We start from the raw sequence: 16,360 nt of genomic DNA on the forward strand, positions 1-16,360 counted from the left end.
GTTAACTTTTCCTTCTCAAAGCTTGCTTACAACTTTCTGCGAATTTTTGATATTTTATATTTGCGTATTCCATTGACCAAATCACTGTCCAATCTTTCTCCCTATTCCACTGGCTTTGGGCAATTTCAGCAGTGTTAAATTTGGTGAAATCAATCGTTGCTTCACTAAAATCTTTCTTAATGTACTCTCTAACATATTTTTGGAGATATTTATGTATTTTAGATATAATTGAAAGTATGTTCTTACTTGTATTTAGTAATGTTTTTTCTTTTGTCAAGGGATAAGTTTTTAATTGAACCTCAAATACCGTTTCTTCCTCCTCCATTTTTCATACCTTGAATATGCGAAACAATGAAAAATAATTTTCGTCTCCTCAATAGATCACTTACTTGGTTATAATGTCTTTTCCTAGTAGTCTTTGTTTTATCTTGCCGGATTTCAGGACTAGAATTTGACTTGTCTGGTGGAGTGTCCAGCTTAGTGTTGTTACTTGTGGAAACATCACTAGAAGAAGGTGCACCGTTATTTTTCTCATATAACCCAGTAAATAGCAAAGCTAAAGGGATTTTTCTTTATTTTGGACGACGTCCTGCCAGTTTATTGATTTAGTTTTATTTTTTTTTATTTTCATTTAAATTTTAATATATGATCAAGGTTTACATAAATGACAATTGACAGTTTCTCCATACCAGAGTTCATGGTAGACCCCTATACCAAGAGACTGAAACCCGAGGTTGGTGTCTAGTACGCATTCAATTCCCCCCAGTATGAGTTCTAGTATGACTCACTAAATTTGATTTTTGAGAACAAGAATATCCACACACTTTACAAGAATGTGGCTTTTCCCTTGTGTGAGTTCTCATATGTTTAACTTAGGTTGATTTTTTAGAACAAGAATATCCACACACTTTACAAGAATGTGGCTTTTCCCTTGTGTGAGTTCTCATATGTTTAACTAAGGTTGATTTTTGAGAACAAGAATATCCACACACTTTACAAGAATGTGGTTTTTCTCTTTTTTTTTTATTTTTCTTCCTTTGAAGATTGTAATGCTGGGTATGGGGCAGCCAAACCAGCTGCCAACATTGCCCTCTTTTTTATTGAAACCAACCTAGAGCTTTTTTTAGTGTCCTCGCTGTTCCCTTAAGTGCAATTGTCTGAATCTCTTTTGCACTTGGTTCACCAGGAATATTAGTTAGGTAGGACTTCAGGTTCTTCTTCATAAGTCCTGTGGCACCTATGATAACTGGTATGATCGATATCCCCTTAGGTTCCAGTTTCTTTTCATATCATACATGAGACCTTGGTATTTGGTCTGTTTCTCTCTTTCAGCTCTGTTAAGACCGCCATCATTAGGAACACTCACTTCAATCAAGGTTGCAACTCTCTCTGACTTATTCCATATAACTATGTCAGGTTTCACAGCAGCATTTTCAAGGTAGGTGGCTGTAGGGATTACATGGTCGTAATGTATGGTATATAAATCATTACCAACTGTTTTTTCAGGTTGGTGTTCCCAGGACTTGCTGCTACACTGGATGTTTAATTTTTTACAGATGATCCAGTGGAGGTACTTGCATACTCCATCATGTCTCGCTGTATAGTAGCCGTCCCCTAGAAGAACTTTGCAACTTGATATCAGATGACCAATACTTTCCAATTCTGTGTGGCAGAATCTGCATTTATTGTCATTACTGATCCCTGCCATCTTCTTGAATGCATTGGTCATCAATCCCTGGTCTTGGGACGCGATTATGACCCTTTCCTGATCGTGGTGGAGGGATCCTCTTTTGAGCCAGTCCAAAGAACCTGTATAGTAGCCGTCCCCTAGAAGAACTTTGCAACTTGATATCAGAATACCAACACCAATGTTGATTTTTCAGTAAAAAAATATCCACACACTTCACAAATATGTGGCTTTTCCCCAGTGTGAGTTCTCATATGACTCAGTAAATCTGATTTTTCAGTAAACGAATATCCACACACTTTACAAGAATGTGGCTTTTCCCCAGTGTGAGTTTTCATATGTCTCACTAATTTTGATTTTTCAGTAAAAGAATATCCACACACTTTACAAGAATGTGGTTTTTCCCTTTTTTTTATTTATTTTACTTCAGTAAGTATTAAGAGATCAAGGGACTCCCTCCTGGAGCTAACAATTGATTCTGCTATGATTTAAATTTATATCTGAGGGCTCTTTTAAGAATAGATGCTGTTCCCTTTATGGCTGCTATTTGCTATTTTCACAGTGTGAGTTCCCATATGTCTCAGTAAATCTGATTTTTGAATAGACGAATATCCACACACTTCACAAGAATGTGGCTTTTCCCCAGTATGAGTTTTCATATGCTTCACTACGTTTGATTTTTCAGTAAAAGAATGTCCACACACTTTACAAGAATGTGGCTTTTCCCCAGTGTGAGTTCTCATATGTCTCACTAATTTTGATTTTTGAATAGACGAATATCCACACACTTCACAAGAATGTGGCTTTTCCCCAGTGTGTGTTCTCATATGTGTAACTAATGTTGATTTTTGAATAGACGAATAACCACACACTTCACAAGAATGTGGTTTTTCCCCAGTGTGTGTTCTCATATGTCTAACTAATGTTGATTTTTGAGAAAAAGAATATGCACACACTCTACAAGAATGTGGCTTTTCCCCAGTGTGAGTTCTCATATGCCTCACTAAATTTGATTTTTGAGTAAACGAATATCCACATACTTTACAAGAATGTGGGTTTTCCCCAGTGTGAGTTCTCATGTGTATCACTAATTTCGATTTTTCAGTAAAAGAATATCCACACACTTTACAAGAATGCGGTTTTTCTCCGGTGTGAGTTCTCATATGTCTTACTAAATGTGATTTATTAGTAAAGGAATATCCACACACTTCACAAGAATGTGGCTTTTCCCCAGTGTGAGTTCTCATATGTGTCACTAAATTTGATTTTTGAGTAAACGAATATCCACACACTTTACAAGAATGTGGCTTTCCCTTCATATGTATATTCATATTTAAACATAAATTGCTCCTGGTGCAAGATTATAACTTCCAAGTTATAAACAACATTTTAATCTGAGTTGTTGATGCAAGTTAGATTTTATACTAAAGAAATTTCAATTTGTATCACTTACTTTATTTGATAAGATATATGTCGTTGTGTAAAAGTTAAAATATTCTATTTTGTAAATTAGGAGATTCTTCTGAAATGTTAAATTCGATATCTTATGATTTATTAAAACATTAAACAAAAATTTCACAAATTGAATTATGTGTGATGTTCTTATCACTATTTGCTAAACAATCCAGATAAAATAACTCTTCACACATATCTTTCTAATAAAGTTGTGTGCAGACGTTTTCTGTTGACAGCTACGTAAAGATATAATTGTGTAAAGAATACTCTTTAAGGAGTAAGGTGATCCTTTAATATCCATTAAAACGTTCAAGCAGGAACATCTGTAAGTAAAAACAAATTAAATTAAATATTTTAATATCATTGTTTATTTTAATCGTACCAACAAAACAAGAAACATAACCTTATAAAACATTTCCAAATCACAAAAACTCTTAATTCACATTCATATTGTTGTAATATTTAATACTATTCATAGTATTTTGTAATAGATAAATGAATTATGCAATTAATAAAGTAAAATAAACAATAATAGTAAGAATTGTAGGAACAGTACCCATACAACTACCATAGTTGCTACTGATAATAATAAAAATATATTGCAAACAATAGAAATATTATAAGTTTATATTACAGGAAAATTGAATTTAAATACTCATTAAATTAAAGTTAATAATACAAATCAATATATAATCTAGTTACTTAGCAATGGATACTAATATGGTCTTTTAAAATAGCTTTCGTTTTAAGTCATATGTGTGGAAATATAACCGCTTATTTCTAATGTGTTTGATATTAAACTGAATATTTTCATAACATTACATATTTATTAATATTCATAATAATTTAATGCAACAGAATTAGGTTCTTATTTTTTGTACTTTTTTTAGAAATCAACAGTTTTTCATTCAACGAATTATTTTATCGAACGCTTGTGAATGCATTACTATAATTCCTATATTTTATTATCCCACTGATATAAACCGTTTTAATAATCGATTAGTGCAGTTTTATTTATTTATTTTAATAATCGATTAGTGCAGTTTTATTTTTTAATTAACGTCTGATAATACATATTAATATACCTTAAAAAGCTCTCGAAGCTGTAAATTGGTTACCTTACCTCCATTACAGAACTGATATTCTTAGTAGTTACTTTTTTAATTTTTATTAAAATAAGTATTTTTGTATTGCAATTTAAGAAATTATTTAATTCAACTTTTTTAGCATATTTTTGTTATTCATATATTTTTTGTTTCTTTATGATTTTTTATTCTGATTATTTTCACCTTCTGATAGTATAAATTATTAAAATGTATTAATGTTGAAAGTTTAGTATAAATTTAAATATGGCCTGTAAAATGAGTCTATTCAATTCATGCTCTACGAACTAAACGTCTTTCTTCTGCATATCAGTATGTCTTTAATGTTTTATATATAACATGTCTTACTGTCTTTAATGTTTTATATATAACAAGTCTTACTGTCTTTAATGTTTTATATATAACAAGTCTTACTGTCTTTAATGTTTTATATATAACAAGTCTTACTGTCTTTAATGTTTTATATATAACAAGTTTTACTGTCTTTAATGTTTTATATATAACAAGTCTTACTGTCTTTAATGTTTTATATATAACAAGTCTTACTGTCTTTTAAACCTTTTTATTTCGCTTTGAAGTTACGTTTCATTTACTTTTTTTACTGGATTTTGGATTTTTATGTCTGTTAAACGTTTCTAAGCAGCTTTTAAAATATATTTCCTTTTTGAACCAAGAAAAAGTGAACAGTTTCTTCTTTGATGAACTGATAAAAATGTCTGATAATTTGATTGGTTTATGCAATGAAACACGTGTAAGACGCAGTAATTTAAACAATATGAATGTGAATTAAATGCTTAATAAAGTTACATATGCTCTGAAAGTGTAAATCATTTTCATTGAGTTAAATAAACCGTTGCATTTTAAGATATGTTTATTGAATAAATACATTATAAACGTATATTGTTTTAAGGAAAATATGCATGTGCGCATGTGTGTGTGACAATCTTGATGTAATATTTTTCATTGTTATAATGAGAGAAATATATCTAGGTTTATTTCTGCCTTCCTAAAGCACATGCATATACTGTATATAAAATATTTAAATTTATCAAAATTATCGACTATTTCTTATAAAGGATTTATTTAATGCCGAAAACGTTACTAATTCGGTTCGAAAACCTACATTAAAATCTGTACATTTATTTTTTATTAGTTATTTTTTGTTTTCCGTATATATATTTATCAAATTTAAAGCATATTATTAACATTTATAGATTGTTTAAGGATATCCGTTTATCGCTAATTCATCTGAACATAGAAATTGTTGTTACTACGTGTTTAACTTATCAGTGAGTTAATATTTAATCTTTATGTGACGAATTCTAGCTGGACTTACCAGCCCATTTAACGTCATTTTAACTATTGGTTAAAACAAAATTGTTATTTAATAATCTGTTAATACACAATTTACATAGTAAGGATGTTACAAAGCCTGCTTAAAACTTGCTAGAAAATTACATAAGAGTATTCTATACGTAAACAAAGCTAAGATTACCATATGTATTCTAGCCAAATATGGCTTCGTGCAACTACCAAGACCATATTTGTCTTAGACTTCTAAAAAAGTTTCAGGTATACGCTCTGCACCAACATACTTACTCCCGACCAATCAGACAAACATCAAAATCCAACCATTCTCCTTTGTTGATGCTTGTAAGACTTCTATTATTTGAGAAAAAAAGTTTAAAAATGGGGTTGAATTGTTTTATTTTAAAATATTTGTCCATTCTTAATTCATCTGAACGTTAAAATTATTTGGAATCATAGACGTTTAACTTATAAGTGAGTTTAATGTTTTATATTTAAATATTAGTAAGACTAAATATTTAAATTATTATTAACATATAACAAACACTTAACCTAATTATATTATTTTGATTTTTTACTAAACATTTTATAACAATACAACTACCACATATAGATTAATATTTTCCTTGCTTGGGACAATTACATTTTCTATTTCTTCTCGTGTATTTCTCAATGTGTCAATCCTATTATTCCAAACCAATGAAGAAAAATATTTGTTCATCTCTAATTCAGCTTAACATATTTTTTAAAACATAATCACATGTAAGATCAGCACATTTAATAATAAATCTATGAAAATGGTTTTATGTTTAGAAAGTTAATTCTGTTTCCTATTTTTAAGGAATATAGTTTTAAGAGATTTTATAGTGAATTGTTATAGGCAATAAAAACGGACAGAGTAGAGCTCCACGTCTACAGCTTTGAAGTGAAAGGTACTGGAATAATATGATGTATTATAACGAGGTACCTGAACAGTGAATTAATTAACACTAGATAAACAAGTCAAACGAGCAGAAACTTGTCATTATTATTGATTTTTTTGTTGAATAAAATATTATTTCATATGATTATCATTATTATTGAACACCATTCATACATTCATATGATTATCATTATTTTTGAATAAATAAGATTTCATATGATTATCATTATTATTGAGTTTTTTATAGAATAAAATATTATTTCATATGATTATGATTATTATTGAGTTTTTTTATTGAATAAAATAAGATGTCATATGCTAATCATTATTATTTGTTTTTTTTAATTAAATATTATTTCATAGGATTATCATTATAATTGAGGTTTTCATTGAATTAAATAGTATTTCATATGATTATCATTATTATTGAGTTTTTATGATTATCATTATTATTGAGTTGTTTATTGAATTAAATATTATTTCATATGATTATCATTATTATAGGGGTTTTTATTGAATAAAATAAGATATATGATTATCATTATTATTGTATAAATAAGATTTCATATGATTATCATTATTATTGAGTTTTTTATTGAATTAAATATTTCATATGATCATCATTAAATTGAGTTTTTTATTGAATAAAATATTATTTCATGATTATAATATTATTGAGTTTTTATTGAATTAAATATTATTTCATATGATCATGATAATTATTGATTTTTTTATTTAATTAAATATTATTTCATATGATTATCATTATTATTGAGTTTTATTGAATTAAATATTATTTCATATAGTTATCATTATTATTGAGTTTTTATTGAATAAAATATTTCATATGATTATCATTATTATTGAGTTTTTATTGTATTAAATATTATTTCATATGATTATTTTTATTAATGAGTTTTTTTGTTTAATTACATATTATTTTATATGATCATCATTATTATTGAGTTTTTATTGAATTATGATTTTCATGATTTTTGAGTTTTTTATTGAATTAAATATTATTTCATTTGATTATATTATTTCATTATTATTGAGTTTTTTATTGAATTAAATATGATTTCACATAGTTTTCATTATTATTGATTTTTTTTATTGAATTCAATATGATTTCTTAGTATTATCATTATCTTTGAGTTTCTTATTGAATTAAATATTTCATATGATTATCAGTAATATTGAGTTTTTTATAGAATTAAATATTATTTCATATGATTTTCATTATTATTGAGATTTTTATTAAATTAAATATGATTTCATATGACTATCATTTGTTAACGACTTTAAAGTGTTTCTCCCTTTAACATCGAAAGTTTTTAAGTGCTATATTGAAAGATATGCTAATTCAACGAACCCATAGTATCCATATTGTCATTAAATATCATCTTTACTGTTTGTATAGCAGACTTTACCCGGACATTAAATTGTATTATGTGTAAGGAATGTGTAACAACTCACCTGCCAATCGATTGGCCTAAAAACGTTTGTGTGTTGTATCAATACTAATTCATATTCACATAATAATCAGACAATATATATCTCATCAGCAAGTTTATATTTAATCTTTAACTATTGATTAAAACAAAATATTTTTAATACACAATTCACATAGTAAGAGAGTCTCAAATATACGCTCTGCACAAACATACCTACTCTCGACCAATCGGACAAACATCAAAATCCAACCATTCTCCTTTGTTGATTGTAAGGCTTCTATTGTTTGAGACGAAACAAATTTAAAATTGGATTGAAATGTTTTATCTTAAAATATTTGTTCATTTTTTTATTCATCTAAACGTTAAAATAATTTGCAATCATAGACCTTTATATTAAGCGAATTTAATGTTTTATATTTAAATATTAGTAAGACAAATTTTGCATGTCGTTTATATTTTACGCATTTAACATGATAAACAATATGGTTACAATTTATTGTGGTAGAGAGGAAGTTGTATCGGTTTCAGTTTTCTTGTGTTTGTTGAGGGAGAATAAGAGCCAAGTGTCGTTAACTATTCTACAAATTCATGTAAAAATTTAATAAACAAAATATACTGAAAAAGTATCCTTATTGGCGTTTCAAAAACAACACACATTGCAACTGAAACATAATGAGATACTATGGATTATGGGCCATATCAGCAGAGGTTTTCCCTGTAAGTTGTGATGTGATATGTCTGTTTACATCACATTTAAGTTTAGCATGTCTATATAGTCAGGAAAACAGGGAACAGGGAGAGAATTACAAATGTTTTCATGAACTTTTTTTCTGTCATTGTTAAGTCAAAATTGAAAGGGAGAAACAAAAAAAACTCATATAAGTTTACAGCTTTGAATAGAAAGGTACTGGAATATGATGATGTATTATAATGAGTTACCTAAACAGAGAATTGATGAAAAGTAACACTAGATCAACAAGTCAAACGAGCACAAAATTAATTGTCGGCCATGGTTTGTGTTTTGATATTATTATTATTATTGAGTTTGTTATATTTAATTAAATATTATTTCCTATAATTATCATTACTATTGAGCTTTTATTGAATTAAGTAAAATTTTATATGATTATCATTATTGAGTTTGTTGTATTGAATTAAATAGGATTTCATATGATTATCATTAGTATTGAGTATCCATATTGTCATTAAATATCATCTTTACTGTTTGTATAGCAAACTTTACCCGGACATTTAATTGTATTATGTGTACGGAGTGTGTAACAACTCACCTGCCAAATCGATTGGCCTTAAAATGTTTATGTGTTGTATCAATAGTGATTCATCTTCACATAATAATCAGACAATATATATATTGTGCGGTTGTACTTCATTGTTAGGTGAGCATTGGATTAGATAGGCTTACCTAACATTTCTGAGCTGGCACTATCCATTTTGTGTGTGGTTTATAAGATGCAGACTTAATAGGTATGAAGTTATTTAATTAGAACTACAGCACAAGTTGTTCACAGGAGAGACTTTATAGAATTTTATGATCTCCACAGAATATATTCTTACAAAGTGCTGAAACCTTTTGGATTTAAATTTGTGACCCCAGCTTTTAAGAGTTTGTAAGAGTTGGTATTTTTTAAAAGTTTTTTTTACACAATAATTAATATATTTTTTTCAAATTAAAGAAAAGTTTTTAATTATTATATTTTTCAAAAGTTGTTTTTACACAATAATTAATATATTTTTTCAAGTTTAAGAAAAGTTTTAAATTATCATATTTTTTAAGTTTTATTTACACAATAATTAATATATTTTTTCAAGTTTAAGAAAAGGTTTTAATTATTATATTTTTCAAAAGTGGTTTTACACAATAATTAATATATTTTTTCAAGTTTAAGAAAAGTTTTAAATTATTATATTTTTTTGTCAGTGAAAATTTTATGTTTGAAATTTTATATACCTACGTTTGACTTATGTTATTTTACAAAAGAGTCCGCATTTATCAAGGCCCAGATGCCACTCGAGAATAAGGGTTAATAAGCATACAGTGGTCAATGGAACACTGTCGTCTTAATTGTAAATGGAAATTTGAAAAATTCGATTACTTAAAGGAAACGGCTCATTAAGAACATGCTTAGGTAGGACTTGAAAATGACGATATTATAGTCAACTGGCAAAGAGGCAAATGGAAGAGGTGTGCATTCTAAGGAAGAAACTTTGTTCATGGAATCTATGTTTATGTTCAGGCACAGATAAAGTGTGGGGGAAATTATTGATAATTTTTTTCAACTAGACGAGTGTTTCTCGTGAAAGTTTGGCGAGGGGGCTATAGACTGAAGCTCAGACGAGCATGTACCATGAAAATAATGATAAAGCAGAGACAGGCTGTGAGAAAGAGTTTGCAGGGAAGAGAAAATGGCATCACCCACTAGACTATGAAGTCTACTTTTAACTCTGCCAAGGCAGAGAACATGAGTTTGAATAGATACATCGAGATCATTGCCAAGACTGCTGCAAATGTGGGCTCTCTCTACCTTGCTAGAAAGTTAGTTACACTTGAAAATATCCTATACCTCTACCAAGCTAACATTCGCCCATGTATGGCGTATTGTTGTGACATTTGGGCTGGTGCATCAGCTACTAGTCTATCGCTCCTGGGCAGGGTTCAAAAGAGAGTCACCAACTTGATAGATCCTGAACTGTCATCTAAGCTTCATCCCCTGTCCCATCAACAAAATATTGCATCCATCCGCTTGTTTTACAAGTATTTTAATGGTATATGTTCTGATGAACTACAAGCTCTTGAACCCTCTTAATGAAAATACCCCCGACAAACCCGACAGGCAGCAAAGTCCCACCCCAACACAGTAGAAATCCCTAGATGTATGAAAACCTTCTATTCTAATAGTTTCTTCCCTAGAACTTCTAGACTAGGTGTGTCAGAAACTTTGTGAAAAATATTGAATAATTCCACCCTTGTCTTTCCAAGCTTATAACTACTCGAAAAATGTAATTAAACGCCTAATGTTTTCTTAATTAAAGGAGCAAGGACCGAGGTTTCAGTTAAAAAACAGAAACAAACAACGTGTTAAAAAAAAGGTTTTAAACTTCGGACTTCAAAGGTCAATTTCTAAAAAAACACTTTTTTTGTTTTAAAGTTGAATATATTATTTATCGATCTTTTATCTTCAATTTGTGATATATAACACTTTGATGAGTAAATTAATTATTTACTTTTTAATAGACATTTCAAAATAGGGGCGTGAATTAATTAGACCCCTGTCTTTCCAAGTTATAACTACTCGAAAAATGTAATTCAACCCCTATTTTTTTTTCAATTAAAGGAGCAAGGACCAAGGTTTCATTTAATAAAAAAAAACAACGTGGTTTAAAAAAGGGGTTTTAAACTTCGGATTTTACAGGTAAATTTCTAAAAAACACTACTTTTTTGTTTTAAATTTGGATATATTATTTATTGATCTTATCTCCAATTTGTGATATATATATAAACTTTGGTGAATAAATTAATTATTTACTTTTTAATAGACATTTCAAAATGGGAGTAGTGTGAATTAAAAAAAAACGTTTGTCTAAAATATTATATTCGGTTTATTGGAAAGAGCATAAAATTTCAATTGATCCTGAAAATATCGTAAAAATAGAATCAATAGAAAAATTTTGATAGATTTTTAAAGTTTAAAAATTGAAAAATACTGAACTCGTAAAATTCAATTGATTTCATTACTGTTTTTTTTAAATTAAAAATATTTCTATGACTTTTTATACAACTTTAATAATTTATTTTTGAAGTATAATCCATAAAGAAAATAAACAACCCACTTTTAAAAGAGAAACTACGAGTTTTTTTTAAAATATTTTATACAGGGTTTCGTGTTAGGGGTGTCAAAAATTCCTACAAAAATTCTGATACACCTACTGTAAACACACTCTTTGCTGCTCAACTCCCTACATAGTATCCCTGCAACTTTGGCACTTTGATGTAGGGGGCTACTATCAGGGACCTATGTGCCGTGTTTTGTATAATTAAAAAATAACGGGTAAAACCAAACAGGAGACCCATATAAAAAAGTAAATTTATTGGACTTAAGGAGTCGGAGTTTGATAAAAAAATTCCGACTCCGACTCCTAGTACTCTTAGAAATCCAAATCGAATCAAATTATTGTGTTTATGATAAACATTATGATTTAGCTACATAATAGATAATTGTTGACATAAAACTACATCTAAAAGAAACAAATAAAAAAATCTCTAAAAAAAACCCCGAAAAACTATACTGGTTGTGATTGTAAATATTTACAAATTATTTTGTTCTATATAAAGTTTCTGTTAATTAGTGATGCCCAATAAATGAAGGATCATTTTATGTAAACTTAAATAAAATTATCTTTATTCGAAAATCCCAAATATTGAATAAAATATCAAAATTCAAACAATTCTCTAGTGACATATTAGGTAAATGTTGACAGAAAAGTATTTGTAAAAATATTTTTAAAAAAGAATAAAAATATAAAAAAAAACATTTTGTGCTCAGTTGTCTGACAATTCGACAAACTTTGGATCAACTTATTTTGTTCATGGTAAACATTATTATTTTCTCAGAAATAACAAAAATAAATAAACTCATTTTTGATTAAAAAAATCCAAGTATCAGATTGAATCATCTATTATTAAAAAGATTAGGAAGGGGTGGGTGCTCATTTTCACTTGAATTTATGAAACAAAGGCGTCAGTATTAATTTTTTTTTTTCATTCTATTTTTCGGAATATTTTTAATGGCTTTTCAGACGTAATGGCAAACAAAAAATTTATTTTATTTAATTTTTTTTATTAAAACTATGTTGAATTCGATTGTAAACATTTATCAATTATTTTTTTCTTTATTAAGTTTCTATTATATGCTTATCTTATGTAAACGTAATAAAAAGAATCATTTTATGTAAACGAAATAAAAGAATCATTTTATGTAAACGTTTTATGTAAACGTAATAAAAGAATCATTTTATGTAAACGAAATAAAAGAATCATTTTATGTAAACGAAATAAAAGAATCATTTTATGTAAACAAAATAAAAGAATCATTTTATGTAAACGAAATAAATTAATCATTTTATGTAAACGAAATAAAAGAATCATTTTATGTAAACGAAATACAATAATAATTTTATGTAAACGAAATAAAAGAATCATTTCATGTAAACGAAATAAAAGAATCATTTTATGTAAACGTAATAAAAGAATCATTTTATGTAAACGTAATAAAAGAATCATTTTATGTAAACGAAATAAAAGAATCATTTTATGTAAACGAAATAAAAGAATCATTTTATGTAAACGAAATAAAAGAATCATTTTATGTAAACGTAATAAAAGAATCATTTTATGTAAACGAAATAAAATAATCATTTTATGTAAACGTAATAAAAGAATCATTTTATGTAAACGAGATAAAATAATCATTTTATGTAAACGTAATAAAAGAATCATTTTATGTAAACGAAATAAAAGAATCATTTTATGTAAACGAAATAAAAGAATCATTTTATGCAAATGAAATAAAAGAATCATTTTATGTAAACGAAATAAAAGAATCATTTCATGTAAACGAAATAAAAGAATCATTTTATGTAAACGTAATAAAAGAATCGTTTTATGTAAACAAAATAAAAGAATCATTTTATGTAGGCACCGCCAAAACTGGGGGGGCAGGTCAGTACTTTTTGACGGACCGTCTTTTTAAAAATCTACCAAAAATCAGGTAATTATCCGATCAATACGAAATTTTCAGCGATTATTAGGAGAAGAATGAACTTTATAACAGTGTACTTATTTTTCATAAACGATATATATATATATATATATATTTTTTTGCTTACAAAACCCCCCCTTGTTTTGAAGTGGGAACAAATATGCTTAAAATAATCATCTGAAACTGAAATCAACATATTGTGTTGTTGTAAGGGACAGAATTATAGATTCCAAAAAAAAAAAAAAAAAAATTGTTTGCATACCTTATTTTGACGTCTGAATATCAGAACTTCGATTGTGTTTAATTATCCCGCTTTTGAGTTTTGAAGTGTGAAATTCGGTGAATATGTTAAGTAAAATAATTAATTTAAGTTAAGCAAAACGAAAAAAAATTTTTTTTAATATTTATACGAAAAAAGCTATTTTAAAATTTTTGATAAATAAATTAACAATTTTTTTTTAGCGAGCCGAATAATGCATGACCATTATTAAACAGAGCATGCTTTGAATAATCGATACCAAAAAAAAAAATTCGATAAATATTGTGCCCTTTGTGTTAAAAATAGCATCATTTTTTTCGATCCCGTTTGAAAACGTTTGCCGCCTTTCGACTACGGTGGACCAAACGCGCTGAAATAATTTTTTTTTATTCTGCTTTAAATTGCCCCCCCCCCCCATTTTGGGGAGCCTGGCCCCCACACACATACACATTAAAAAGCAAACGCATACAAATGGTCACCCATCTGGTACTGGCCAGCCTCAGCTTAATAATACATTGAAATTTTCGTCACTGAAAAATAAGTTTTTTTGGCCTGTTTGGTCTTCCATAGTTTTCTCCTGATCAGACGCAAACGTAAACAGAGTCGCGAAATCGACGCGAAATCTGGTTAGCTATATGAATAAGTGGAATTATTTGAAATTCAGGTACTTATATTATAATATTTTTGCATATTCTCTTAGAAAATCATCGTAAATCTTAGTTAGACAATAAATAAATTAATTAATTATTTCAAAAACCCTTTTTTTTAAATATTTAAGTACGTTTTTTGTGCAAGACAAAAAATGTCAATTGTTAACTTTTTGGGAAAATTTAACATTTAAAATTGAATTAAAAATAGTAGAAAAAGTTTTACATTATTCTGTTTTCTATATGATAAAATTCAGGGTTTTATCTTTCTGGAAAAAAAAAGTTACTCAGAAATAATGGATTTTAATAAATGTAATTTCGTTTTAAAAAACAACAACAACTTGATTTTGCGGCCATTTTTGGCGGTGCCTAATTTTATGTAAACAAAATAAAAGAATCATTTTATGTAAACGTAATAAAAGAATTATTTTATGTAAACGAAATAAAAGAATCATTTTATGTAAACGTAATAAAAGAATCGTTTTATGTAAACGTAATAAAAGAATCATTTCATGTAAACGTAATAAAATAATAATTTTATGTAAACGTAATAAAAGAATCATTTTATGTAAACGAAATAAAAGAATCATTTAATGTAAACGAAATAAAAAAAATCATTTTATGTAAACGTAATAAAAGAATCATTTTATGTAAACGTAATAAAAGCATCCTTATTCCATTATTCCCAAACCTTAAACATTGAATATAGGTACGGGCAAAAATATGCGGAAAATGGAGGACAGTTTTGAAAGCAGGTTTATCATAATTTTTTGTAGGTTTCCGATTACTTTATGATTGTATTTGAAAGATTAATTTACAAAAGGGAAAAAAAATATTTGTACACGTGAAAAAGAAGTTATGAAAATGTTCTCACGGCGAGCTACCCAATTCAGCTAAATTTTGAAGTTAAATAAATTCATCGTAAAAAATCCTTTAAAAGATAAGTATAAGTTTTCTGGGTCTATTTCAAAGATAATTAGTAAAGTAAAGTCGTAAGATATTGAATTAAAATTAAAAAAAAAAAAAAACAAACACCTTGTTTGTACAAAACATAAATTAATTAGCCCCAAACTTGGATTTCAATAAAAAATAAACTTATTTTAATATTTAAGATTATTTTAAAGTTGTTGAATAATATTGTTGTCAAGTAAAAAAAAAATAAAGAAAGAAACTTACCTTCCATTCCAGAAATTTAATACGAAAAAAAAAAAACGTTTTTCTTTTGTGTCCAACAACGCAGAAAATTTGTTTGTTTGTTAGGATTTCTTAATATGATCTTTAGTAAATTGATACAAATTTTGTTTTGTGTGTCCAATTCATTAAGCAATTAAATATATGAAAATATAAAAGAATCAAAATTAAAAGACAAAAAACACGATTTAAACGTGAAATTATTATAAGAAGAAAAAATCAACTGCTTCAGAACAAAGAACTTATGTTCATCGTAAAACGGTGTAATCATTATTTTGTTCCTCGTGTAAAAGATTGAACATTTCATTATTATTTGGATTAGTCGAACTACTGTTTACATCCAAGATGAGAACAGTAATCCAAATAATCCAAATATCAAAAAATGCAAAACTGAATATTTCACATAAACAATTCAAAAGAAGGAATTGAACAAATAGCGAAGTCAATCAAATAACAAAAATTAGATTTGAACCAACAAGAAACAAAACAATGATTACATTATGAAATTGCGACTTATTTTTATCAGATTTGATTCCGTTAACTTTACGATGACCTTA

The 16,360-nt window shown here is 27.4% G+C and overlaps 1 long non-coding RNA gene across 1 annotated transcript; it reads right to left on the bottom strand.

Annotated features, from left to right (window-relative positions):
* Positions 1-2,043: 2,043 nt before the first annotated feature.
* Positions 2,044-16,063, bottom strand: LOC145271414 (uncharacterized). Its single transcript, XR_013865864.1, has 2 exons — positions 15,789-16,063; positions 2,044-3,465 (listed from the first exon to the last, which is right to left on the bottom strand). It is a non-coding gene; the product is annotated as an uncharacterized LOC145271414 (long non-coding RNA).
* Between the last annotated feature and the right edge of the window lie 297 nt (positions 16,064-16,360).

This window comes from Euprymna scolopes, chromosome 46 (genome assembly GCF_053919585.1).
Source record: "Euprymna scolopes isolate OS-2025 chromosome 46, ASM5391958v1, whole genome shotgun sequence".
In the NCBI taxonomy this organism is placed as follows: domain Eukaryota; kingdom Metazoa; phylum Mollusca; class Cephalopoda; order Sepiida; family Sepiolidae; genus Euprymna; species Euprymna scolopes.